The sequence below is a fragment of the Lepisma saccharinum genome, chromosome 3, assembly GCF_977018435.1.
Source record: "Lepisma saccharinum chromosome 3, izLepSacc3.1, whole genome shotgun sequence".
Lineage (NCBI taxonomy): Eukaryota > Metazoa > Arthropoda > Insecta > Zygentoma > Lepismatidae > Lepisma > Lepisma saccharinum.
The window spans coordinates 28,209,263-28,236,674 of record NC_139231.1 but is presented as its reverse complement, the minus strand read 5'-3'; the positions used below and the strand labels follow the sequence as shown (position 1 = coordinate 28,236,674).

The following is a 27,412-nucleotide window of genomic DNA, read 5'->3' as shown; positions in this document are numbered from 1 at the left end:
ATAATTAGTAATTAGCATCCGGAAGTTGAGGAAAAATCAATTTTTTTTCTGACCCTTAAAAACAATGCCTAACTTGATATGTCCGTTTCCCTTCAGTTAGAGTCTGAAAACACTTTCTATTTTACAATTCTTTTGCATTTTTCAGCCTTTTTTGGCTTTTAGTTTATTTGTCAGTATTCTTAACAGTTTTTGTTGCACTTTTTTACTTATTTTTGAGGTTTATTTTTCTCCTCCCCTGTTGTTTCGTGCATTTTAAATACATTTACTAGTAAAACTTACATATTTAGATTTCTTGACATGGTCCTTTTAGCAAATTCACTATGAATCGAAAATACGGTCAATGGAAAAGCGTTATATTATTCTTAACTGAAATGTTTGGCAATGGATTAAAATACTTTGTGTGAAGACTACTTTGAGGTTCTTTCTCTGGACACTATTATCACTTCAATCTGTGGTTTTAAAGTAAAATTAGTCACAATATTAAATGAAATTATACTCTGGTGTACGCGAAGCAGAACTGTATTTTCGGATACTGGCCGACTGCAGTATCGTAGAAGGCCCACTCTGAAAGGAGATGTATTGGTTGATTTGGTGTTTCAAGTCAACTTTATGCACAGTAAAGCTAATCGGGACTGGACCTACAGTTTACAGTGGGATCCTAACCACTGTGCAATGGCCTCCACCCGATATTAAAACGGGGACATCTTGATTACAACATGCTGTTTAAGAACATGTATTTATGATATATTAATTCTTAATGTGTGTTAACATAGCTTTTGACAGCTAAATTAAAAGAAAGGTCTTGCCAAAAATCCTGCCAATCACTGAGAAATCAAGAAGATGAGTAGAAACATTTCCGAGGTATGCATCGCATAAATATTTACAGTGATTTAATGTCATCTTATATTACATTATTACAACACTTCGTACTACGTAAATAACAATAAAAAAAAGAATCAGGGGTGCATTGATATGTGATTTCAATTCTCTCCCGGTGGTGGAGAACAAGTTCAGTGTTTCCAACTGCACATAAATTCCCCTATTTTCTATTTCAGAACAAATAGTCTTAAAAAAAATCAACATTTCTATTTCCAATTTACGATTTTTGTTTAATTGCGTATTATATTACTGGTTTAGGGTTTCTAACTTCATGGAATGTGAAAGAATGAAAAAGATGTTCAAGGTAGTCTTATCGGCGCTTCCGTTTGTACTGAGCACCCTCGTTCTCTCGTTTCAAGCTCCAACAATAGTCAGCTAACATAGTAATCCCACACTTTCCCTTGTACCTTTCTTCCAAGACATGAATGGTCTGATGGAATCGTTCACAATGTTCATCTGATACTGCACCTAAGTTTTCTGGAAAGAAGTCTAAGTGACTGTAGATAATGAAGCTTTAGGGACATGTGACAACCCATTGCATGAAAGCTCAGTAGCAGTTCTTCTACAAGTTCGGCATAATGTTCAGATTTTCGGTTTCCAAGGAAATTTGTTATCACATTCTTCAGTGCAACCCATGCTCTTTTCTCGTTTTTATGCAGGATTTCGTCGAATGTTGAATGTTTAATGAGTTCTCTAACCTGTGGTCCGACGAAGTTTCCTTCCTTTAACTCTGCATCTGTGATATGTGGAAATATTGTCTTTAGTTACTGGAAACCACCACCCTTTTTATCTAGTGCCTTCACAAACACCTTCATTAATCCTAATTTTATGTGTAATGGTGGTAAGTACACATTTTTTGAATCAACAAGATGCGTGTAATTAACACTTTTCTGTCCAAAAACCATCGACTTTCTTGTGGGCCAGTGTTCCACACGATAGTGTTTCTCTTTCGCCCTGCTATCCCATTCACACAGAAAACAACAGTGTTTTGTATATCCTGACTACATTCCCCAAACCAGGGTGGCTACAAACAAGCAAAAATGAAATTCCCTGACTTTTCCAGGTTTTCCAGGACAAAATTTACATTTTTCCCTGACAATTACAAACTAAACTAAAGCAATGTTTTTGTAAATTGAAATAATAAACTCATACAGATCCAGGCATGGATTTGTTAAGCACCAATATTATCTTCAATGAAATTGACTTAATTCCTCTATTTTCTATGATTTGAATTCAAACTGCAAAATAGTGAATTTGGAAAATTATTACAATTCACAAGCTAGGGAAGGATTACGGAATTTTGTCATACGCAGTAAGTTTAAAATAAAATACTTGATTATTTTTAAAGTTACGACTAAATGAGATAAAAGTGAAGAGTGAATGACTAAGAAATACAATTTGTAATTTATCAGTCTCCTTATCCATTCTCGGTATTATATGTTGATATTTCCACTGAAGTTTGGAACCCTCTGCTTGCAAGAACCATGAGTGCGGACTCAATTTTCAATGCATAAAGCTACTTCTCTCTTCTCTGTAAAGCAAATAACTTAACTCTTTCATATAAGTAAAACAATTGAATCGAACAAAATAAAGTGTCATATTTCCTTACATTATCAAAGGGATTTCTGCTTCAGTACAGTATATCCAAGTCAAGTACTGTGAAATTGACAACATGCAGTTATACCATTAATGCTGACGAAAAGGGTATGTAGGTATTAGAAATTTAACGCAAGGAATTTATAGAATTGCATTGTATAGGTACTTGATTTAGCTAACCACACATTAAAACACTAACAATAAAAGCTTCTGAAAGTTCATATACGAGGGAAATCCTGAAAAAAGCTCCAATGGTGCCTATACGCAGCACTAGTGGTCGGAGAGGGACACACACACACATGCAGTCAGGAAGAAGTGGCATTTAGCTGTAAATGGTACAGTCGTAATGCAGCCATTTTAGGAGAGTTCTAGGTTAAAGATTGTAGCTCTCATACAGTCTCCCACAGACTGCGATGTAACCTACATTGCACGCTCGGAATTTGGCACAGAGCCACCAGCAATTGTGTGAGGTGTGCAGACCGGACGTCGTGAACGATAGTATGGTCAGACGATGTTGCAGACAATTCACGGAAGGCCAATCGAATGTGCACAACCCCATACAGAACAACACAGGCCCTTTGCATCACTTCAGATGAGAGATCTTGGACCACTCCCTGTACAGCCCAGCCCTTTAATGTACCGACTTTCATCTCCTGGTTTAACTGAAGAGGTTTCTGGCAGGGCAAGAATTTGACAGCTACACTGCGGTAGAGATAGTTCCAGTCTTTGTTTGTCAGACACATATACCATGGGCATACAAAATTTAGTGACATGCTTCGACAAATGCCAGAACAACGGTGGTGATTATGCCGAAAATTAAGTTAGGACTCACTGTTACTAATGCAATAAATTACAACTGATATTCTTGTTTTTTTTTATGCCTAATCGGCAGACTCTTTGATATTTTGTTGTTTTTTTCTAAATTGGTGTATTTTCTTATTTTTTTAGTTTTTACTATACGGTGTTATCTTTCCGAAAATTCACATTTTCATTTTAGCGCATTTTCTGGCAAATATCTGAAATTATACCTTAACGGTGTTCTTAAACTTCTGTTTCACATGGCCTACACATCTTCATGAGAGTTTGATATGTTGAAATTTGTTTTGGGAAAGTTATTTTCCATACCCATTTTTTTAATTTTAAGGTAAGGATTTTAGATAATGGAATTTTCCCCGTATATACTGAAGGGTGCATAATGACCATAAGTGGCGATGCACCAAAAAAATTTTAATCAATCAATCTCACGTGACAGATACCGATATATTATAGCACCAAAAATTGGCATTATCTTTTTTGACTTGTTAGCGTTAAGTTTCCCAAAATTAGCGTTTTTGTTTTAGAACATTTATCTGCCAAATATACCGAAACTTAATACTTCATTGTGCTTTTAAACTATTATTTTAAATTGTAGGTCACATGGTCTACGTATTTTCGTGACAGTTTGATATGTTGGAACTGATTTTTGAGGAAGTAAAAGTAAAGTGCTCCCCTGCACTTTTCCATGAAGGTGTATAGGGGTGTGGAGTTAGGGTCCCAAACTTTCTTGATCACGGCTGAAGGTGGCTGGTGATGTGATCAGCACCACGCTTCTGGCTACCTTTATCCCTCAAAGTTTCCTCAAGGTACCAGCTTCATATTATGCTGGGTGGGCACCGGAGCAGTTTGAATATGTGGAAAACATCCCGGTTCTCCCCCGCAGGGGATCGACCCCCGGTCTCTCGCATATTAGTCAGACGCCCTAATGACTGAGCTCCATTATTACTCGCTCGACAAATGCCGATGGTGCACACTTAGCTTGGTAATTCAAAACATATCTTCTGTGACAAATATGAAGATGTGGCTCCCGTGTGACGGTAGATATACACTCAATCTCCTGTTAGAACCCTGCCACTTTGCTCTGTGATGCAAATGGTTTTGATAGAAGTTGAAAAAATTGTGGGAAATACATGATTTAATGTGTTCTGTCGGAATTATTCCATGTACGTATAACTCTACAATTTACTCTTGAGTAAAATGTTGCATGTTCTATGTACATAAACATGGCCTAGAAAAGACAAGAATGTTGGATTTCATGGAATTTTTCGTTCTTTTAGGACATTTCTTTTTAAAAAAATCGTTAAAAACGCCAACAATTCGCATTATTTCGATATTTCGAAGGGGCGAAAAATGTGTCCAGACATCACTGCACATTCCTAAACATAACTTTGCAGCAATTACCATTTTTCACGGTTTTGGCGTTTGCGAAAAATCAATGTCCCTACTAATTGGAAATTACTTTCTGGCCACCCCTCATATAAATCAGTAGATGGAAAGTGAAAATTTTGCAGGGCTGGCAGAGAAAAGTCAATCCTTGAAGAAAGGGATTTGCTTTTATGACTGAATGAATCGAGTAAATATGATATTAAAATATTTACGTATTTATTATTAGTATTTTGTTTCAAAATATTGGATATTAACCTTACCCTGTGAGAGATTAATGACCATCTCTCACGAGTTTAAACAGACAGGACAGAGAGTGGCGTTAATTTCAATGCAATACTAGTTTAACAGTAAATTTGAGGTTGGGAGCATGCTCTTGCCAATTTTTATAACGTTCACCAATGCAGTTTATGTTTCACTTTTTCGTGATAGTGTTCAATATATATCCCCGTTTGGTTGAATTCTTCTTGATATCTAAGAATAGTGCAATGTCATTGTAAACGTATGTTAACTTGTGCGAAACCAGTAATACGTCAGGATGATGAAAGAAGACCTACATAAGCACTGCTACATTAAATAAGGTGAAGTGAGCCAGAAGAGTAATTAAATTCCAGCAGCATATTTGCAGTCCATGCAATTTCTGTCGCATGTTGTAGTGAGATACTTTGTCAGGTGGCGATATTCAACAAAAATCGTATTTATCAATGGAACCTATTTGTTTCCATGTTCCTTCAGTTTGCCCAACAAAATGCCTTACTACGTGACAAGTCCCCTTACTACTCCCATATGGACAAGAAAAAATGATAATTCAATGCATTTTCCACGTAATATTTAGAGGCTTAACCTTTACTCCCCCAATGATATTATATGTTATCATCAGAGTAAGGTCGTACTGGCCTGATGATACCATATGGTATAATGGTGATGATTACGAAATGAATGTGCTTTTTGGACGTTCATACTCTTATGTTTGGGTGGAAACTCTGACACAGGCCTGGAGCAAGCCTGGGAAATTCATATTGATGACCAACCTCCCCCCTCTCCGCAATATATCCATGCCACATTTCCCAACAGAGTTTCACATTTTGGCTCATTATTCAATTTGTATGGCACCCAGGAACATGAAATATGTTTCAATCTCTTTGGAAACGACCATTCTTTGAAGAGAATACTAAGGTTTGCGCCTTTTCACTAAAATAGTGGGAGAAGAGGGGGCAAACTTCAGATTTTTATGGTTTTTTTTCATTGAAATTCGGTGGTCACGCCCACAAACCTCCCTTCCTCCGTTCAGCGATCCGAATTGTACACGGTTGCATGCTCTGATGTTTTATCTGTAAAACAAAACTTATCTGAAGTAGATTGCTCCCATAGTGCCCGAGTTATAACAATTGTCCTCCAAAAATGCAAATTACCTATTTTTCGTAAAAAAAATAATCACATTTTGGCTTATTATTCAACTTGTATAGCAGCCAAGAAGATGAAACATGTTTCATTCTCTTGAGAAATGTCCATTCTTTGAAAAGAATACTAAACTTCGTGCCTTCGTCCCAAATAGCGGGAGAAGAGGGGGCAAACTCCAGATTTTTATAGTTTTTCATTAAAATTTGGGGGTCGCGCCCCCCAAACTCGCCCCCTTCCTCAGTTCGGCGTTCTGAATTGTACACGGTTGCATGCTATGATGTTTTAGCCGCAAAACAAAACTTATCTGAAGTAGATTGCTCCCATAGTGCCAGAGTTATAACAATTTTCTGAGTAATATGCAAATTACCTATTTTTAGTAAAAAAACAGTGTTTCACATTTTGGCTTATGGCACCCAAGAACATGAAACATGTTTCATTCTCTTCGGAAACGTCCATTCTTTGAAGAGAATACTAAGGTTTGCACCTTATCCCCAAAATAGCGGGAGAAGAGGGGGCAAACTTCAGATTTTTATGTATTTTTCAATGAAATTCGGGGTCGGTCTCCCCCAAATTCCCTTCCTCGGTCAGGCGTTCTGAATTGTACACGGTTGTATGCTGTGATGTTCTATCTGAAAAACAAAACTTATCTGAAGTAGATTGCTCCCATAGTGCCAGAGTTATAACAATTTACCTCCAAAAATGCAAATTACATATTTTTCGTTAAAAAAAATCACATTTTGGCTTATTATTCAACTTGTATGGCACCCAAGAACATGAAACATGTTACGTTATCTCGAGAAATGTCCATTCTTTGAAAACAATAATAAAATTCGTGCCCTCTACCCAAAATAGCGGGGGAACTAGGGGCAAAATTCATTTTTTTCCCATTGAAAATCGGGGGTCGTGCCCCCAGCCCCTCTTCCTCGGTCCGGCGTTCTGAGTTGTACACGGTTACATGCAGATGTTTTATCTGAAATACAAAACTTATCTGAAGAGATTGCTCTTATAGTGCCCGAGTTATAACAATTTTCCTCCAAAAATGCAAGTTACATATTTTTCATTTAAAAAAATCACATTTTGGCTTATTATTCTACTTGTATGGCACCCAAGAACATGAAACATGTTTCATTCTCTTGAGAAATGTCCATTCTTTGAGAAGAATACTAAAGTTTGCGCCTTCTACCCAAAATAGTGGGAGATTTTTGTTTTTTCTATTGAAATTCGGGGGTTGCGCCCTCCCCAAACCCCCTTCCTCGTTTCGGCGTTCTGAATTGTACACGGTTGCATGCTATGATGTTTTAGCTGCAAAACAAAACTTATCCGAAGTAGATTGCTCCCACAGTACCAGAGTTATAACAATTTTCCTCCAAAAATGCAAATTACATATTTTTCATTTAAAAAAAAAAATCACATTTTGGCTTATTATTCTACTTGTATCGCACCCAAGAACATGAAACATGTTTCATTCTCTTAAGAAATGTCCATTCTTTGAAAAGAATACTAAAGTTTGCGCCTTCTCCCCAAAATAGTGGGACAAGAGGGGGCAAACTTCAGATTTTTGTTTTTTCTATTGAAATTCGGGGGTCGAGCCCCCCAAACCCCCTTCCTTGGTCCGGCGTTCTGAATTGTACACGGTTGCATGCGCTTATGTTTTAGCTGCAAAACAAAACTTATCCGAAGTAGATTGCTCCCATAGTGCCCGAGTTATAACAATTTTCTGTTCCCATGCAGAGTTCCCTAACGATATCTTTAAATAAAAAAATTTAAAAAAGTCAACGAAGACAAAATTCCCTGACATTTCCCTGACTTTTTTTGACACCTCAAATTCCCTGACTTTTCCCGGTTTTCCAGGTTTTCCAGGTCTGTCGCCACCCTGCCAAACCAGAGCAAGAACCTTAAAATCAGCACAAATGTGCCAAGGATGATCCGCATACTTCATTCTGTCAAGCAAGAGCTTCATATTTTGGTATGATTCTTTCATACCTACAGCATAGGCGACTGGAATAGCAGGGTGACTATTGCCATTGTGTAATAACACAGCTTTAAGACTGAATTTCGAAGAATTAATAAATAAATGCCATTGATTCATGTCATACTCAATGTTTAATGCAGACGTAAGTCCACACACATCTGTACAGTGCACCAAACCTTCCTGACAGCTGGAAAAAATCACTAGATCACTTCCACGACAGTGATACATTGTCACTTTCGTGTCCTTTTCCAAAAGGTTCCAACCTTGTAGTCTGGAAGCTAATACCAGGTAACCAAGAAAGTTCATGTGCTGTTTTAGTACAAAGAAGAAAAGGTCCAAAACAAATGTGTTTACCTTGTATTTATTCTGCAAAATATCCACCATCCGCTTCTACAACCTTCTCCCATCTTTGTACAAGCCTGTAGATGCCATGTTTGAAAAAGTCTTTGTGTAGGGCCGCAAAAAACTGCACCACCGCGTTTTCAACCTCCTCGCGAGTTTGGAAATGTCGATTGCACATATGGTTGTCCATAGACAAAAAAAGATGGTAGTCTGATGGAGCGATGTCGGGTGAATACGCTGGATGTGGCAGAAGTTCCCAGCCGAGAGAAGAAATCACCTCCAGGGTCATCTTTGCTGTATGCGGTTTAGTGTTGTCTTGGTGGAAAAGAACACGCTTCCTATTCACTAATGCAGGTTGTTTTTTTGCAAGCTGTTCGGCCACTCTTTGCAATTGCACGGAGTACACCTCTTTGTTGATGGTTTTACCACTTTCCAAGAACTCATAATGCACAATCCCAGCCGTAGTCCACCAGACACACAGCATCACCATCCGCTGATGAAGAGCAGGTTTTGCAGTTAAAGGTATGGTGTCATTTGACGATAGCCAATGGTATGAGCGTTTCTTGTTATCGTACATTACCCACTTTTCATCACACGTCAAAATGCGGTCCAAAATTGGACAGTTGTTGTTCCTAGTGAGCAAGGAAGCGCAAATGTTCAGTCGTTGGAGACGGTTCGCAGCAGTCAGCTCATGCGGGACCCACTTACTCAGTTTCCATGATTTGCCAAGCTCATGCAAGTGCACACGAATTGTTTCAGCACTTACCGCAAATCGTTGAGCGAGTTCTTGACACGTTTGACGTGAATCCTCTTCAATTGCTGCCTTCAGTTGGTCCACATCGAGAGATTTCGGTCTGCCCGATCGAGGTTTGTCTGCCAGTGTCTCATCGCCACTTGAGAAGGTCTGAAACCACTTTTGCGCCGTCCGTTCACTAATTGTACCTTTTCCAAATGCTGCACATATTTTTCTTGCTGCTTCCGCTCCTTTTGTGCCCAACTTGTACTCATACAGCAAACACACCCTGATTACTGCATTCGACACAGCCATGGTTCACTGCGAATACTTGCTCCCGAACTATCGACTGCGATACTGTTATCTACGTTAGCCAACGTGCCAAGGAATGAGCTTTCCGCCAATCACACATACATGTCCCCTGGTGGCTGAACTGCGTACTACCCCACGAAAACTACGGGCAGTTGTAAAAACCGCATGAACTTTCTTGGTTACCTGGTAGTTCAGCCTGTAATTTGGACAATTGCAGATCTCTCATGACATCATTTAGTTCTGCTTGGCATATTATATGCAGTTCCCTTGCGTTCCACACATACACAGGATCTTCACTTCCTTCACTTTCGGATTCATGTTCAGTATCACAGTCACTCAACATCCAAGCATTTGGTGGCACAGGAACAGGTAACTCATTACAGTGTGGAACAGGCCTAATAGCAGAAGGTACACATGGATAGTTGATTGACTTGTTTGTTTTTAAGGTTATTCCACGAATGTTTGTTAAACAAAAATAACGGTATGATTTTACAATACCGGACCCTTCTCCAATTTAGTCTATATTTCGCATACTGACTAATTTAGGGCTCCTAATCACGAATCTGCAGTTAAAATCTGGCGCTCTCATGTGGAAGTTTCAAAATAACGTGTAGAAGGTTGTGATTTTACAACACCAAAAAAAGGCATAATTTCGTTAATAATTCTAATACTCACTAATTATGGAGTCCTGATCACGTATCTGCAGTTAAGATTTGGTGGTCACGTGTAGAAATTGTAAAAGAGTGTTGTGAATTACCATGGTGATTGTCGATACATAAACAACGAAGAAGCCATTTTTTCTCATGTGAACAAGTGACGTTCGCAACTTGTTACGTTGCATTCAGAAGGTTGCTAAAGTGTTGTGTGATAAGTGAGACCAGTTATTCGCTACGTTGCGTTCAGTACACAAGAAGGTTGATAAAGTGTTGTGCGATAAGTGAGACCTTCAGTTCGTCAGTTGTTCATGTGAGGAAGATGGTGTCTTTTGAAGGAAGGAAGTAATGTCCATTTTTCCGTAAGTCTTGCTTTGGAAAAAGCCATTTCCTCTCTGATTTTCTTCATATTTGGCATACTTACTAATTGAGGCCTGTTAATAATGAATCTGAAGTTAAAACTTGTCGGAAACTTCTAGAAATTACAAAATAATTGTGAACCATTGACGCTAGCCCCACGAACCATTGACGTGTGGTTAGGTTAGTTTCAGTTAGGTTAGGCAAACATAGTTAAAATTTCGTGTCGTGGTATTATCAGGATTTAGAAATTGCAAAATAATTGCGAACCATTGACGCTAGCCCCACGAACAATTTTCGCTAGCCCCACGAACCATTGGCGCTAGCCCCATGAACCATTGGCATGTGGTTAGGTTAGGAAACATAGTTAAATTTTAGGGTCGTAGTAATAACAGGAATAGATATATATTTCATTCTTTAAGTATTCGAAACGGAAAATCTTGCGATAAATAATGAGCAATTGTGCATTGTCCGTTGCGATGACTGACCCTTTTATTTTGCAAGTTTGACACGTGAGCGCCAAATTTTAACTTCAGATTCGTGATTAGGAGCCCTAATTTAGTGAGTATGCAAAATATGAATGAAATTGGAGAAGGGTCCGGTATTGTAAAATCACTCCAAAATAAAAGTCTGTGGTGTGGAATCGTGGCTCACGCCACAGCATATTTACGGATCCCACTCAGTTCAGCATAGGAGGAACAATTCTTGCTCCTGATTGGTCGACTTAGCGGAAGTGACCTAACACTTGTCTTCTGCTGGTATTTTGAAAGCAAGACACGTATGCTGTAGCCACATGATATATTTGTTGAAAATGTAGCCTAATGAGAATTGTAAAATGTACACTATTTTCTAAAAAAATAATGAAAATAAGTATTTTTATTCTGATGGTACGTTCATCGGAAGGTAACTGTAGCTAGTAGAAAATAAAATCCATTCATTTAAATCGTAAAATGAATCTAAATTTTTCCAGCTTTGTAAGCAAAATAATTCTTGTACGTCCTTTGATTTTCGTTTCATTTTTTTATCTGCGAGAGGGAAAGCAACATAGATATACTTGGAATATTTTATCAATGAGTAGTACTGTAAATTACTGGAATAATGCCTGCTTCTGGCAAATTTGAATAATTTGCAATTCCCATGCCAAGACACCTAAAGGAAATCAATTGATTACAAGGTTCAATGTAAATCGTGAGATGGTACATAATTATTTGTACATTTATTCAGGAAAAAAATCAGCGGCTTCAAAATATTTATAGAAACCTTGTATAAAAATGTTCCTAAAATTTAATGAAGTTTATTTAGTGAATTCTTATTCAGAATTTGTACACAATGGATAAAAACTATCAAATGCAAATGAACATAGCTCATAAGTAGTATGTTTCATTTGCAGGAGAAATCTTACACATGCATCTGACTACTTATAGGCTATTTATTCTTGAAAGTGATATATGTAAAACAACAAATTCCAAATGAATTAAAAATGAGCATGTCAAAGGAAGGCGACATATTAATGTTAATAATAAAATTACAAAGATGCTAGTAAATTTAAAACCTTTTCTTGGTAATAAATGAGAAAGATCAGCCTGTTAGACGTATGACCTGAACGCTAATAAATAAATAAATAAATACGAAAATTCAGTGTGAATATTTTCAAGATGTTATCTACATGATTTCACTTTTCAGTTTGTGTTTTTTCACAACTTTGTATTAATTAAAAACTTGCAGCAACCCTAAGAGTTTTCAAACATTGATTTTATGCTCAGACAGGCTAATCGGCACTGAAATTACCATTCCTTTTCGAACCTTTAAGTACTAGTGTGCAATGTATCTAGTACATTGAATTGAATTGTTGTTTTAAGTCCACTTTATGCACAGTAAGGCTAATCGGGACTGGACCTACAGTTTAAAGTGGAATCCGAACCACTATGTGCCTCCACTGGGTATCGAAATCAGGACCCCTTTACTACCAGGTGGCGACGCTACCACTGCACCATCAGGGAGGCCCTGTACCTGGTACAGGAATCTTACCTGGGATTACTACACATATCTATTAGTTGTCCTAAGAATGACATAGCATAATATGTTAGCAAACACAAACATCATTATGGTTTCCAACATGAAATAATAGCCTGCCCAAATATCAAGTAATTAGGGATGTGCCAAAGCCAATTACAGATGTATGAAAATCGGCAGAAATAGACATATCGGCATCGGCAAAAATCCGATATTTAAACCGGTACAGATTATACTAGAGTTTTACCTTGTAATAAGTTTTATATTCTAGTTTTGTAAGATTTATTGAAAATTTGGATATGATTCGTCATTATTGTAGAGTTTTTGTAATAAAACTATTGCAAACTCTCATTCAGAGGATCAACCTAACTATAAATCAGAAATAAAACAGTACATTGCTGAACCAGGTTCTGCTGTTGTATTGGAAATTCAAAAATGATTATTCAAACCTGAAGCAAGTGCTGAGAAAATACTTGAGCATACCTGCTGCATCAGTATTCAGTGATTGAGTGTTCAGTGTTGCTGAACAGATTTGCGATAAGAGAAGAAGTAGGTTACTTCCTGAAGTGCTTCCAAATCTCGTATTTCTGAAGTTGAATCTGGCAGAACAGGAAATCATTTTGCATTTCAAAGAACTGCTTGTGTACTAATGTTAAAGCTCTAGGTTCACATAACCTTTTGTAGATGCAAATGTACATTCGCATCTCTTGAGAATATATATGTATATACATAGGATATGCAATAGAAATGTACATACCAAATTTATTTTTGTCATGCAGAAAATACCATCCCATTTCTGTTTAATAATCTTATGTATCGGAATCGGTTAAATATCGGCATCGGTATCGATTCCAAAAATTATCGGTGAGTACATCGGCATCAGTAAATTTTCAGCTTCGTCACATCCCTACAAGTAATGATATTCCTATCCACTGAGATATTATCGTTCAATATCCAAATCAGAATATCAATAATAATTAATCATGATATGGCATGTACACTTCATAGAAAACAAAATTTAAAAGAGAAAATGTGTCTTAAAACAAACATATGTGGAAGAATTTTTGTATTAATACTTTGTAATTACTTGTAGAGGGTTTTTAAGCAAACTAATTTGTTCATATGTGAACAAGCACATTGAACAGTGCTCTTAGAATGAATAATTTTTGTTACACCTTTGCTTCATGTGCAATCACGATCATGTCAGGCATCTTCCTCCAAATATGTAATGATGATACGTTAACATCTCAGCATCATATGCTACCCCCACAACCTTTTGAATCGATTCACTTTTATGTAGCTATAGTTCGTTACAGGGTTCCCTCATTACACAATCTTTCAACACTGCATCTCTTCTTGTGTTTAAACTTAGAGACTCCCTATCAGCACCATTTGCGGAATGACATCAATTATCTATATAAAATTGTTAATGGCAAAATTCCTTGCAACACACATCTTCAGGAATTCCACTTTCGAGTGCCTATGCACATAGGACATATCACAAATATATTTTGCACAGAAAAACCTACACTAGGTATACCTTTTGGTCTTCCATCACATGACATGCTTGTAAATAATCAAGTAGTGTTACTTATTTTTTGATAATTTGTCAATCATTTTTATGATATTCTTAATTTTGCTCTTTAAATTGTTGACAATTTCAGCGTAAAATGGCTATCCATGCTGTATCTAAAATTTAGTCAGTAAATAAATAAATATGTATTAAATAGCATTTCCCACACAATTGTAAACAAATTTAACATTTCACAATGGTGCAGTGGTAAATTATGCACCTTAAATTATTTTAAATGTATATACACAATTTAATTGAATTAGACTTTTTGGATAAGTTTGAATCACACGGACTCTTTGTATATATGTGTGGATGGTGAGAGGCAGTAATACGTAAGATGGAAATACCTGTATATCCCTAAATTTTTTGAAAGTTCGTCTTGAAAACTGGCAATTATAATTGAATTTTATCATGTACCTAGAGTAGCCACCCTGTAAATGTATCCATGTTATAGCTTGTTATTTATTTATTTTTATTGTTCAACATACCAGTGACCATTACATTACATACCAAGATTTGAGAATGGTTTCTCCAGAGTGTCTGACATGCCACTGTTGATTTCTAGTTTGCAACTGCAACTATATAATTTCCTTGTCCACAAGTACTGGAGGTTTATTACCTTCGCACTTCATAAATTTTTGTTCGTGAATAAAAAAACTGATATGGAGTCTTATACAGAATCTAATTGGTGAACAAATAATACCATGGAAAGAAGTATGCTAATGGTAACAAATGTTAATATTCAAATATCCTGCTTCATAGATGTGAACTTAGAAATGATTCTTATCTTGGATAAAAATGATGGATTTTAATGCAATACTTCAAGTGGTTCTGCTGTCTTCACTATATTTTATTTTTTATACTTGTTCATTAACTGAAAAACTCCCACCTAAAGTTTAAAAAAGATAATAGTAAAGAAATTGCATTTTTTTCGATGGTAATATAATGTGTGTGTTAATGATGAACATCTTGAAATACTAAGCCATGCAGAAAAGGCATGAGGATGGAGAGCACAGAAGATTTTATATAAAGAAACCTCAAAAGATAACATGCTGTACAGACCAATAAACTTCATTATACAATCTTCATGAAGCAAAGTTAAGTTGACTCATGATCTCACCACCAAACGATCCAGTCAAGTGGTCAGGAGTGGCATGTTGAATTGTTTCTACATGTAACCACTGACTTTAGTGTTTGTATGTGCCTATGTTTCAGAGACTGGTTCTGTCTCACTCTTACATGGGACAAGATGGAAGCAAATACAGTACACTACCCAGAAAACGGAAGCAGAACCAGTTTCTGAAACATTGGTACATATGGAAACTAAAGAGAGACTTCACACTAAAATGATGTATCACTTGGAATGAATAGCAACAATTCACACTGATCCACTGCAAAAGCCACCATTGGATTGCCTCATCCTCAATTGACACATGTTGCTTCAGTATAAAAAATATCCCTAAAAAAACAAGCAATGCAAAGTCACAACCAACTTTGTCTTGGTTGTTTTTATGGTGTTAATATGTGATGTAAAATACAACCTTTCTGAAATAAATTCCCCATACCAGTCCGTAGCTTCTATCACAAGGAACAATGCCTATCCATCCTGAATGCCCTTTTCCACAGGGCAGTAACCTAAAAGCCCATAGTGCCCATCTCAAAGCACATCATCTCCTAGTCGTGAATATTCTCTTCCGCAAGGTCGACACACACACACAGAAAGTTGGTATCTATATTTATTTTCTACATCTCCTGCAAACCAGAAGAAACATGCATGCCTTGTCCATGATTGAAAGTCAGCATCCCTGGTTTCACAGTGCAGAATAGAAGAAACAGCATGCCAAATACAATTTGTTGGTATTACAAACTTATGTATTGTTTAACTGCTTGCTCTTTTATTGCATTGATTTCTAGTGCTGCTTGTAGACATACCTTCATGACCAGTGCTTTAAGTGGTTTCAGTCAGTAGCCAGAATGTCAACCACAAATGAATTAACATGAGTACTACTACTAATGATGACAATAATAATGGTGATTGGCATTATTATTATTATTGCATACAAAGTAAATATAAACATAAACTATCACATCTGTTATTTCAGAAGGCTAGAGTCTAGTTTACATCCTTCTTGCCTTTTGGTGGTAACCGATGGGAGTTAACAACACTGCATGCTCGTCTTTGTGTCTGCGTTGTGAATGCGTGTTAAAGAACAACAGGTTCCAAAAACTTCTAGACAGTGTAAAATACGTTTATCCCCAGTGATAATTCAGTGCAACGTTCAAAACCATGCTAGCAGAGAGCCGGCACCTCTTAGGGTACCAGACAACCATTCACGGGAACGAGGTATGCCTACGAGGTTAGGTTAGGTTCCATTAGCACTCATTTCACCCCTAAATATGTGCTTCATCATCGATAAATGTCCTCAGTACGTTCAATCATGCATATCCGGACAACATCGGTTTTTCTCGATTTTCTCCTCGCCTTGGGATTTAGTTTGTTGAATTCCTTATACAATAACCTTTCCAACGATATATGACACGTATTCCTTAGGAAAAGGATGTAAACTAGACTCTTACCATTTCAGAAAATTTAAGTTGTCATTTGGATTATAAAAAGAGCACTTGCTCAAGTATAGTATTTTTTTTCAAAATTTCCGCACTGCTCACTGACAAGAGACAAATTTAGTACAAGAACTTTCTCTTCATCTATTGTTTGCAAAAAATAATGTAACAATGGACAGACTTTTGTAGTGTAGTAAATAAAATGGATGACCGGCAGGAACTGAGTTCTGGCACAAAAGTACCAGAACGGAGTTCCAGCTCACTTTGAGCCCTGTTCATGACATGGCATTGTAAAGGACTTTCTAGATTTGTATGCATCCATCATTGGTTTCAAATTTGAAGCATTATACTTAAGTAAGAAAAACACATGTTTCTGTATCTCAATACAAAAGAGGAGCATTTGCACTAGTTTCATTTACAACCTAACAAGACTGTTGCATGGATATATTTAATCCAGGATAACTTGTGTATATAATTGTTACAAGTGATCAAAGTGACGGGTAACATGGAAAATTTTCCATAAAGCATCCCTCAGTTTGTATAATTTGCACAGGCATCTTCCCACCTACTGCATTGTTTCCATGTTGGTTCATACAAGCACCCTCCTACCCCCAAGCATTCCACCAGCCCAGCTAGGAATTTCCACTTCAAGCATTGATGATAGGGAGACCACTAGTGGCAAGATATTTTCTATCTTATTTTCCATCAATCTTTGTTTCTATGATTACAATTATTATGAATTAGAATGAAAGGCAATTTATAGTCGATTTGATTGCTGAATATATTAGGTGATCACATTTCAAAAGTGTCACTGAAATTCCCAGGTTTGAGTCCCAACCTGTTCATAGATGTTCTTCGTTGGTGTGTCTCCATCAATTTCATCCAATAATCACTTAACCTCATCATGATTAGCCAAAATGACACAAGAAGAGAAATTAAATAACAATACAACAATAATTTGAAGATAATAAAGGGTGTTCCGTATAGGATGCCGAATTTGAATCGAGTGCTATTGTTTTGTTTCGATGTTGTCAGACCTGTTCTTACCAATGTTGGTATCTGTTGTTATGCAGATTAATGTAGCCTCAATGTTCTGACTCGTTTCTTCTGGTTACGATATGGAACTCCATGAAAAATTCCCGCAACGAGTGATCTCTTTGCACGGTGCCCAGGAATGGCCGGCAAAGTCATGTGATTTCTTCTTATGACGGTTTGTGAAATCACAGGTGTACGCCAACAAACCACAAAACCTTTTGGAACTGAAGGCGGAAATCATATGGGTGATTGGAGGCATCAGGACAGACATCTGCGAGAGGGTTATCAATAATTTTGTGGTGAGTATAAAGGCATCCATACTCAGTAGGGGTGGACATATGCCCGACATTGTTTTTCATACATAAATGGGAAATACACTAGACTTCTCGCTAATTCGGCCATTCCTTGCACATATGGGTGCCTGATTGGCGGAAGTGCCGGATTATTGAGAGGGTCGGAAATTCCGTACTACTATGTAGTTTAAACACATAGGGACTATACCGGCTGTACTTTACGTGTTTCCTTTTAGAAGCCATAGTATGTACTGACCTACTGAACTTTACTGTAAGAAAGTCACAATTTCAAATACTGTACGTATGTATAGCATTGTTTAACATTTTTAACTAACAACATTGTTGAACACGATAATTCATTGTTGTGGGTGTCATTTCTGCTTGAGTGACTACAGGCCGGATGTGGGCCGGACTACTGAGAGGCCGGTCTATTGAGGGCCGGATTAGCAAGAGTCTAGTGTATAACTATTTTCATGATATTTTCCCTATTTTTATTTAATTTTCTAATTCGGCATCCTATACAGAACACATATATATGTACACCCAACGGCGAAGGAAACAGTAGGCGAATTGTCCACCATCATTTTAATTCAGTCTGAATTACACAATGTGATGAAAACGAATTGAAATAATGACTTCAATAAGCAGAGAACAATGCCTGCTTCGAACCAACGTAGTTTCATTCCTTCAAACAACACAGGATGTAGAATAAAGAAGAAAATGAAAATGGCAGTGGACAATTTGCCTAGCATTATCTTTGCCGTTGACTGTACATGTAATGTATATGAATCGCTAGTCACAATCTACCAGCTGCGACCACATACTATATAAGCAAAGAACAAAAAGATGTATAACTAAGTAAACTTTTCCCCAAAAATATTATAATGTTTAAGAAGAGTGGATGTACATTTTATGCATAAGTGAAAGTCTCAAGAGTAGCACACTTTAGGTTGCACTTATTTTTGGTTGTTTTTTTTTTATTTTTGTTAGTGTAAATTGGAATAAGGGTATGGGGAATTAATTATTTTATTGGGTTATATTTATCAAAGTGCGAACGTAAGAAATTTCAAGGTGACAAAAATTAGCATTTTAAGTTAGATATACATTTATACTAAAATTCTAACAGACATAGACACAATCACCAAAGCAGCTGAAATATTAACATTTTATCCACCCCTTGAGAAATTACCATCCTAATTAACACACCCAAAGAACACAAGATGGAGCCCTTTAACTGGTTTATTGGACTTTGCATACATGACCCCCTGTAGTTTATCTTTATTTCTTGATTTGGTTTAACTTTGTTTATTTTACGACACTTTTATCCGCAACTTTGGCTAATCATGAAGGTGGAGATGAATGATGATAAGATGAGAGTGATGAAGGGATCATCACAAACACATATGCATGACACAAAAACAAACTCCTGGAAATACATACCTGTTATAACATATTGTGAAGTTTAATTGTTTGGTTTGCAATAACAAATTTCTTCACTCGGCAAATGCATACCAAATGAAATCAGAAAAAAAATCAGAAGTTTATTGAAAATTAAAGTTCTTGTCTTTGTTAATTTAAAAATATTGACTGGATTTAATGAGATCTGTCAAATGTAGTTTGTATATATTTGGAAATAGATTAGTTTTTCCAATGACTGCTTTTTTATTTGCACAATTTATAACATCGTTTGTAAACAAAATACCATTCTTGTTCTAATGTTAGTTTGGTATGATATATTTAACCATAATATTCAAAATTAAGAGCATGCCTAATTTAGAAATTGAAACCAGACTTGAATACCACAGTGTTAAAACAGATAATGGATAGAATAAATATATCCTTTGCGGCAGTTTATCTGGCAATGGCTATGGTAACATGAATGGAATGCTGTTTAAACCTTAATCCTATTTTATACTTTGTACTTTATATTTCCTACCACCTAGGTGGCTATGCATGGTGAGCAGTCAAAACACAGCCTCGCCACCAAACTTCCCTTGCTCGAGATCTAGCCTGCAAATGGAAGTTACTTTGTATTCCTTAATCTATTTCATGTCATCACCATTTCATCTTCATCACCACTATTAGCCAAAAGCGACAGAAAATCATTGTCAAGTGAGAAAAATAAAACTACAATGCATTTATGTTCCCTATCTGTATTGTGACTGTGACCAATAAATGTTAAATACTGAAATATACAATGAACACACATTAAGAAACAATCATGTCTTATATTTGTTGAGAATTGTAAGGAAGAATTCCTGGCTTCACAGCCCACAGTAAAAGAAACAATCGCCTAATGTGATTTGGTAGCGCACCATTAAACTTAAACTCTTATTATGCACCATTTCATGGTGTTTCACATTGTAGACATGCACACAACATGAATGGGCATTGTCTAGGCATAAAAATATAACATTTTTTAGTGGTTTTTATTTTTCATGCAATGTTTCGTCTGGTTTCCCAGAACTTTTTCAAGCTAACATCAAAATTAAATAAACACACACACATGGCTAGCCATTCTACACTTCTACATAGTGTGCTACACTGAGCATCAGAAGAACTTTCCATGTACAATGTTTTCACATCAAAACACAACAGTGATGTTTTTTTTTTACTTAGAATTAAATTTTTTAGTGGTTTTTATTTTTCCTGCAATGTTTCATCTAGCTTCCCAGAATGTTTTCAAGCTTACATCAAAATTTAATAAACACACACACGTGGCTAGCCATTCTACACTTCTACATAGTGTGCTACACTGTGTATCAGAAGAACTTTCCATGTACAATTTTTTCACATCAAAACACAACAGTGATGTTTATTTTTTTTACTTAGAATTAAATAACAAAGCTCCCAACACACATGCATGAACTGAAGCTAAAACCACCTATCAGTTAAACAGGCATATACTGAACAAATTAGCAAATTGCTTTTTCCAAACTTGAAGCTTACTTCTGCACACGGTAACACTTTACTATACCAGAGATGGATTTCTTCAAATTTACAGGAGAAAGTACTTACGCAAATCATTTTCTGTAGCGTTGTTGATGTTCGGGAATGTAGTTTTGATCCATTTTAATGCGAATGTGGTTTTCTACGAAAATCTATTTCCGACATGCTATTGCTGCTGCCGCAATTTGCTTTCTGCAGGAGAGCACAATACGCGCTATTGCTTCTGCTAACAGCCGATGTTGTCCGTATATGCTAAATTGAACGAAAGGAGTGCTAATGGAACCTAACCTAACAGGCCTAACCTAACCTAGTAGGCATACCTCGTCCCTGTAATGGTTCGTGGGGCTATCGTGAATTTTTGGGCTAACATCAATGGTTTTTGGGGCTACCCGTGGATGGTTTGTGGGAAATAACGAACAACAGTAAGTACTCGTTAATGTAAGAAACAGACATTATTTTCGTTAGAAATTCATTATTTCACCTAAAGAAATGTTCCGCAATGCAGAATAGTACGTTAGCAATGTAAAAAATTGCGAAATAAATCATTGTCTCTAGTATAGTAAAGTAGTACCCTGCACACATTTCCAATATTCTAAATGAAGTGACCAGGTTTCTAAGCTGCACATGTACATAATCTACCTAACCTGGCCTGTTATATGCATAAGTGTACTCTTTAGTTGTTAGCATGTATCAAGCTAACGTCAGTTTGCATTTATTTTCGTTTGGGTGACAAGTACTACTACTTCTGCACACCATGGGTTTGGAAAAATTACCACAAGGTGTTCCAACATTCACTGCTACTGCTATGTCACTTGACATAGGTACGAACGTGTACTTAACACATTCCCAAATGCTTTTGTTGTTAGGTTAGACAGGTCAGGTTTAGAGTTAAAAATACTTCTGTAAATGCTTCCCATACCTGATAATCATAATGTGATTTGTGGTATTCAGCACTTTCCACTGTCCCATATGTTATTCTCAGAAACTGGTGAAAATAGCTCCACATGCTATCCTCACAACCTGGTGAAAATAGTCGCGACCTATCTAAATGCATTTTCCACCCTTCTATACAAATTGTTAAAATGATTACACAGTCAAAACTTGGACGCATTTTAGTGTAAAAATAGCAAGAAAAAAATATTTAAAGGATAAAATTAAAGTTATCAAGAATACTGCTTCGTACTTAACGTGTTTTTATTTTCTGCACATTACACCATTACAATATTTCTCTGCTGTATGAAACTAAAATTTAGCAGGTGATAAAGAATTTCATGGTTCACTTCAAATGTCTACGTTTTCGCTTGTATTGATTTTTTTTAAACTGATATATGTTGCAATTTTTCCAAACAATCGACAAACACCTTTCGTCATTATTGTAAACTATTATGTTAAAAATCTCAACTAGCACTATAGTTTGTTATATCTCCTGTTTACAGTACGGAAGTGGCTTTTTTCTTTGTACACACTACACACAATTTCCACCGTTGTTACATTAATATATATATATTTTTAATGCACACACGCATGTTTGTTGTTTATCAATTCGCATTATCAATTGTTTTTTGTTTTGGTGTGACGTCACATCCGCAAAATCAGCCAATCGGAGAGGAGAATCAAATCGCCTATGCTGAACTGAGTGGGATTGGCATATATGCCCACACCACTGGCAAGGCAAATGGCATTCCTTGTGTGTTCCATTCAACCATCCCCGATGGTTCACAGCACAGGATTTACAACACACCTGCAGAGCCCATTTGTTATCCTGGTCCCAGACTTTGCAGGAAAAGTACAATTCATACGCCTTTTTCACAGCAGGTGTCAGGTGAGTAACATTGGACTTAACAGTCACTCTACCACATATGTAAGAGAACTTGCTTCTGTTATTTACACAACTTCTTGGCATGATTTACAGTAAAGATACATCAAACACACATACTGTCAGAACCGGAGATACTTGTCACATCCGAACAGTCACACATAGCAACAAACTGAAATCTTTGTGCTGCAACTCCAGCCGCACAGTACCTTCTGAGCAGTACATTAACACTGTGTGAACTCATAGAAGAGTTCTCGGAACAGACAAACATCCAGAACAACAATAAATAACAACACACAAAAACACACTCAATAATGTACCACTGGCTTCTGATACGGATTTTCACGCAGTGTTGCAACTCCACAAGGGGAAGTGTTGCCATCTTGAAAGAGGGAAATTTCGTATTTTAAAAATCCCTATTTTCCCATTTGCAGGAAAATGGAGGCTGATACAAACAAATGCACTAGTGCTCCTACATCAAGGTACCAAGGGGTATTATGGTCACTACATACCATCCAGGAAAGAAAACCTTTGTTACACAGTGTTATCGTAGAATTTTGGAAATAATTGTAACACGAAATTTGAACCTTCCTTAACCTTCGAGCGGACGCGCCTGCGCAAAATTTATGACAAAAGTAATGTTCTTTAATTTTTTTGTTTCCTTTGAATTCTGTGACCTATGCTTTTTATGTACTTTTCAAGGAGGTCTTTTGTGTTGAATATTTGTTACTAATCCATATGTTATACTCTTTCAATTGTTGTTTATTTGAGATCAGAACACCCGTGCCGTAAAGTTTGCGCTCCGCACCTGCTCCTGTTCTGCAATTTTTTCGTCAGGTCATTGTTGAAAATGAGTCGACAGAACGTAGACGTGAATGATATTCAGCGTATCCTTCAAGTTCTTGAACTTGGAATGTAAAGTGTTTGTGCATATATACTTGTAACATTTAGGTTTTCTGCATGAATATCACTGTTGTAAACATGTGTCACGCGCCCGCTGGTTAATAAATTATTAACCGCGCCCGCTCGAAGGTTAAAGTAATGAGCAGTGTTTGGACTCGAAAAACGTTATTTATGTTGAAAAAAAAAAACACTTGAAAATTACCTTACGCACTTCTCATGGACAAGATATTCTCAGTCAACAAGCGACAGTAAATATCGTAGAAGCGTGGGAATGAATGTAGAAGTAAATCGGAACCTTAGTAGAATCCATGTAGGGACTTTATTTTAATGCTAAGGGAACCGAACCTAACCTGCCTAACCTAAGCAGGAAAGCATATATTGAACAAAACCTAAAGTAATTGCTAAATCTCCGCAGTATGTCTTAACAGACTTACATCAAAATCGAACCATGTAAAAATTGCATTCGTAGCATGATGAAATCACAATAAAACAAAAGGAACTTGGGCCCACCTCTGTTTCTTGGGTTCAATACCCATGCGATAAAAGCTTGTGCTGTACTTCCCATGTGCCGCCTGTTATTAATAGTACATAGCGGATCACAAATTCTACGCGACAGAATATCTTCTTTTAACGCAAAAATAATCAATATTTGGTGGCGACACTACGATATTACATTTACGTGAAGATGGTAAAACTTGTAATATCCTTAAGTGTTTCAAGTACAAGGGAAATTTTGCCGGGTGGGGAGTTTTCTGGTCAGTCTGATGATCAATTGCAAAACATTTGCTTGTTCGTTCAGGTATTTTACCATAGCGCTAAATTGTGAAGGAGGCAACAATATAACATTCGTAACAAATGTGGCACCATTGAAATAATTCACTAACAGATGAATCATAAGCATCTGCTTCCTATTATTTCCTTTACTAATTTCTACCATGCTCTTACGTGTCAGTTACTTTGTATATTCTTCTGTAAATCTTGTATATGCTGCAAATAATTTCCGCTTGGCCTCGTGGATTATATATCATTCGATTTCGAAACGTTGTGAAATTTCCTCATCTGACACTTGGCACTGACAGATAAGACGCATATGTGCACATATTCTCTCCTCTTTCCTAGGAAGAGGGCGTGGCTTTCAATAAAGGGCAGCGTTGCCAGGTCAGATTTTAAAAAATCGGGAGATCGTACCCTGAAAAATCAGGAGATCTGCTTAAAAAATAAGAAGAACTAATAATAGCGGATTATCAACGTTCTGGGGGGGGGGGTAGAGTGGGAAAAGCTTTCCACTATCATTATTGAACATTAATTATTCATTTTAGATGTCAAAAGATAAATTTATTACTGTTATGTTAATACAAATGTTATTATGAATTTGCACTTCAAGGGGCACGATAACCCCAACCTCTTAATTCACATAAGGTAAAGGTACAGTTTCCCCCAACCAGTGGCGACGATCGGGTGCCAAAACTGAAGGAGTGCAAGGATTGCCTCCCCATAATCGCCGGCATTGCCTTTACACATTGCAAAAAGCAGTGACATTCCTGGAAAAAATCCGACCTCGTTTTTCTGTTCATCTGACAAATATTCTAAAATAAATGGTTGTGACCGTGCGTGGATTTATGTACTTGGCGTTTAAAAGTTTATGAAAACATTTCGTGATTTTTATGTTAACTAAGACTAGAGCTTCAGCCACTACGCATTCGGGGATATATTTTTTAAATACTCTACCCGATAACACCGTAGATTGCTTTTATTTAAAACTAGCCAAAGTTACAGGATGTAAGAAAGCCCACACTTTTTTTAACAACACGTTCAACGCATACTCGCATTAATGGTAATGGAGAAGGGCTATAATGCCTTAACTCTGAAATATCTTGAATTAAAACTTTTCTTTCAATCACGGAAGGTAACCAACCAGTATTAGACAGATTGATTGATTGATTTGATCTATTTTACTTCGCATCTGCCATATTTGTCTAATCATAAATATGTGAAATTGATGAAGGGACACTCACAAAGAGCATCCATGCCCAGTCCGGGATTCGAACCCGGGACCCAGTATAGGGCAAGTCACAGGTTTTTTCTTCAACTTTTCTCCCAGTCACTCCAGACATGTAAATGTTAATTAAATCAGCTTTTTGCATTCGAGGATTACCTGGTACAAAAGCGAGAAAGAGAATTTCTACCGCCACAGTATTGATTGAGTATAAGGGCTCAGAAATAGCTTAAAAAAAAAACAATGCTATAAAAACATGAACTATTATTTCCAAGTTAAGAGATGATTAAGAAAAGTAAAACTGCGACATATAACTGTAGTATAAGTCTGCAACAGCTGTTTACTAAGCCGACCTTCGTGGCTGAGTGGTTAGCACAGAGCTATGACATCAGGGATCCCGTCTCGGGATCGAATCTCGGCCTGGGCATGTTTGTCCCTTCATCAATTGCATCATATCATCACTCATCCTCGTCTTCGCGATTAGCCAAAAGTGGCAGTGAAGTGAAATGCGAAGTGAAATAAACCAAATCAATCAATCGACAGTTTACTAAGAGGTTTTGTAACCATAACCTTTGGCTGCATTCGTAATGTGGACTCCCTTTTTTATCAGAGTTAAAATCCTGAACCTGTATCTAGCATTTGCAATAAACATTGCCATAAAACTGAATACTTGTTCGCATGTGTGGGTGGAAACATTGGTATTTAGTTGTAACCAGTTTCTAGTTGCCTCCCCTTTGACAAAAACCTCACCAGATGGGGAAAGTTAGGACACCAGCCTTGGACTTCCCTTCCCAATGCACAAAGGGCTCAAGAAGCCGCGCGTCTTTCCTAGTGTCATCAAGCCTGGTATAACCCTCATCCCCCACCCCCACCCCTCTCTCTCTCTCTCTCTCTCTCTCTCTCTTTCTCTCTCTCTCTCTCTGCGGAATATTCATGGGTCTTTGCATTCCATCAGCTGAATATGTAAATTTTAAATCAACTTTCGATTTTTTTTTTTAATAATTGTTCATTATAAATATTTTAGGAAGCAAAAAATCAGGAGATTTCCACATTTTCCTGCAACTTGTCAGGAGATCAGTAGATCGTGCTGAAAATCAGGAAATCTCCTGCGAAATCAGTAGACCTGGCAACACTGCTCGAGACTGGCACTGCGAAATGACAAAGCAATGGGGCTGTTCATTGCCAAACTTTTCCGGTGGCGGCGCCACCCCTGTTGTATCCCTAAATAATTTCGTTCGTCATTTTGTTGCCTAAGCTTTACATTGGAGCACGATGGGATGGCTATTCAAACGTTATTTTCAATGAAGGTAAGAATTTCTCCTGTAAATCGATAATAAAAATGGGTTTAGCAAAGCTTAAAGATTATGTAGCCAGTCATAAGTTTCCGAAAATTACTTTCTCCTGAACCTAAGAATTAATATATTAAAGTGCAACGGAATGGTTGCGAAAATGAGCTAAATATAGTACGTTTATGCACAAAGAACAGTAAATTGGGTCGTCTCTAGCTGTCGTGGGTCGGAAATACAAAAATTTAATTTTTTACACTATGCTTTGCTTTTTTTCTGGTTGCGAGCATGTCTAATTCAACGGCGGGTAGGAATCGAAGAAAGTCGCAAAATTATAAAGATAGTGCGTAAACGCATGATATATATTATTATACACTATGCCCATTCCGATAATTTAATATAACGTATGTTTTCATTGTATTAAGCAGATATTCTCCCTTCGTATTTTCGTCCTTCATTTTTTTGGTAACAACAATTTTTAGCCCTAGAGATTGCGAGACATGAAACAGACGAAAAAATATTTCTTGTAATAACTATTCTTG

At 36.9% G+C, this 27,412-nt stretch overlaps 1 protein-coding gene and 1 pseudogene across 5 annotated transcripts in view; both read right to left on the bottom strand.

Moving 5' to 3' along the window:
* Positions 1-24,702, bottom strand: part of LOC145984948 (von Willebrand factor A domain-containing protein 5A-like) — a 124,639-nt gene extending 99,937 nt beyond the window's left edge. For all 5 annotated transcript variants that reach the window (XR_014441378.1, XR_014441380.1, XR_014441379.1 and 2 more), the window contains exon 1: positions 24,545-24,702. The gene's annotated coding sequence lies outside the window, so the exon portion shown is untranslated. The remainder of the gene's footprint in view (positions 1-24,544) is intronic.
* LOC145985500 (histone-lysine N-methyltransferase SETMAR pseudogene) lies at positions 8,409-9,437 on the bottom strand (annotated as a pseudogene).
* Positions 24,703-27,412: the final 2,710 nt, after the last annotated feature.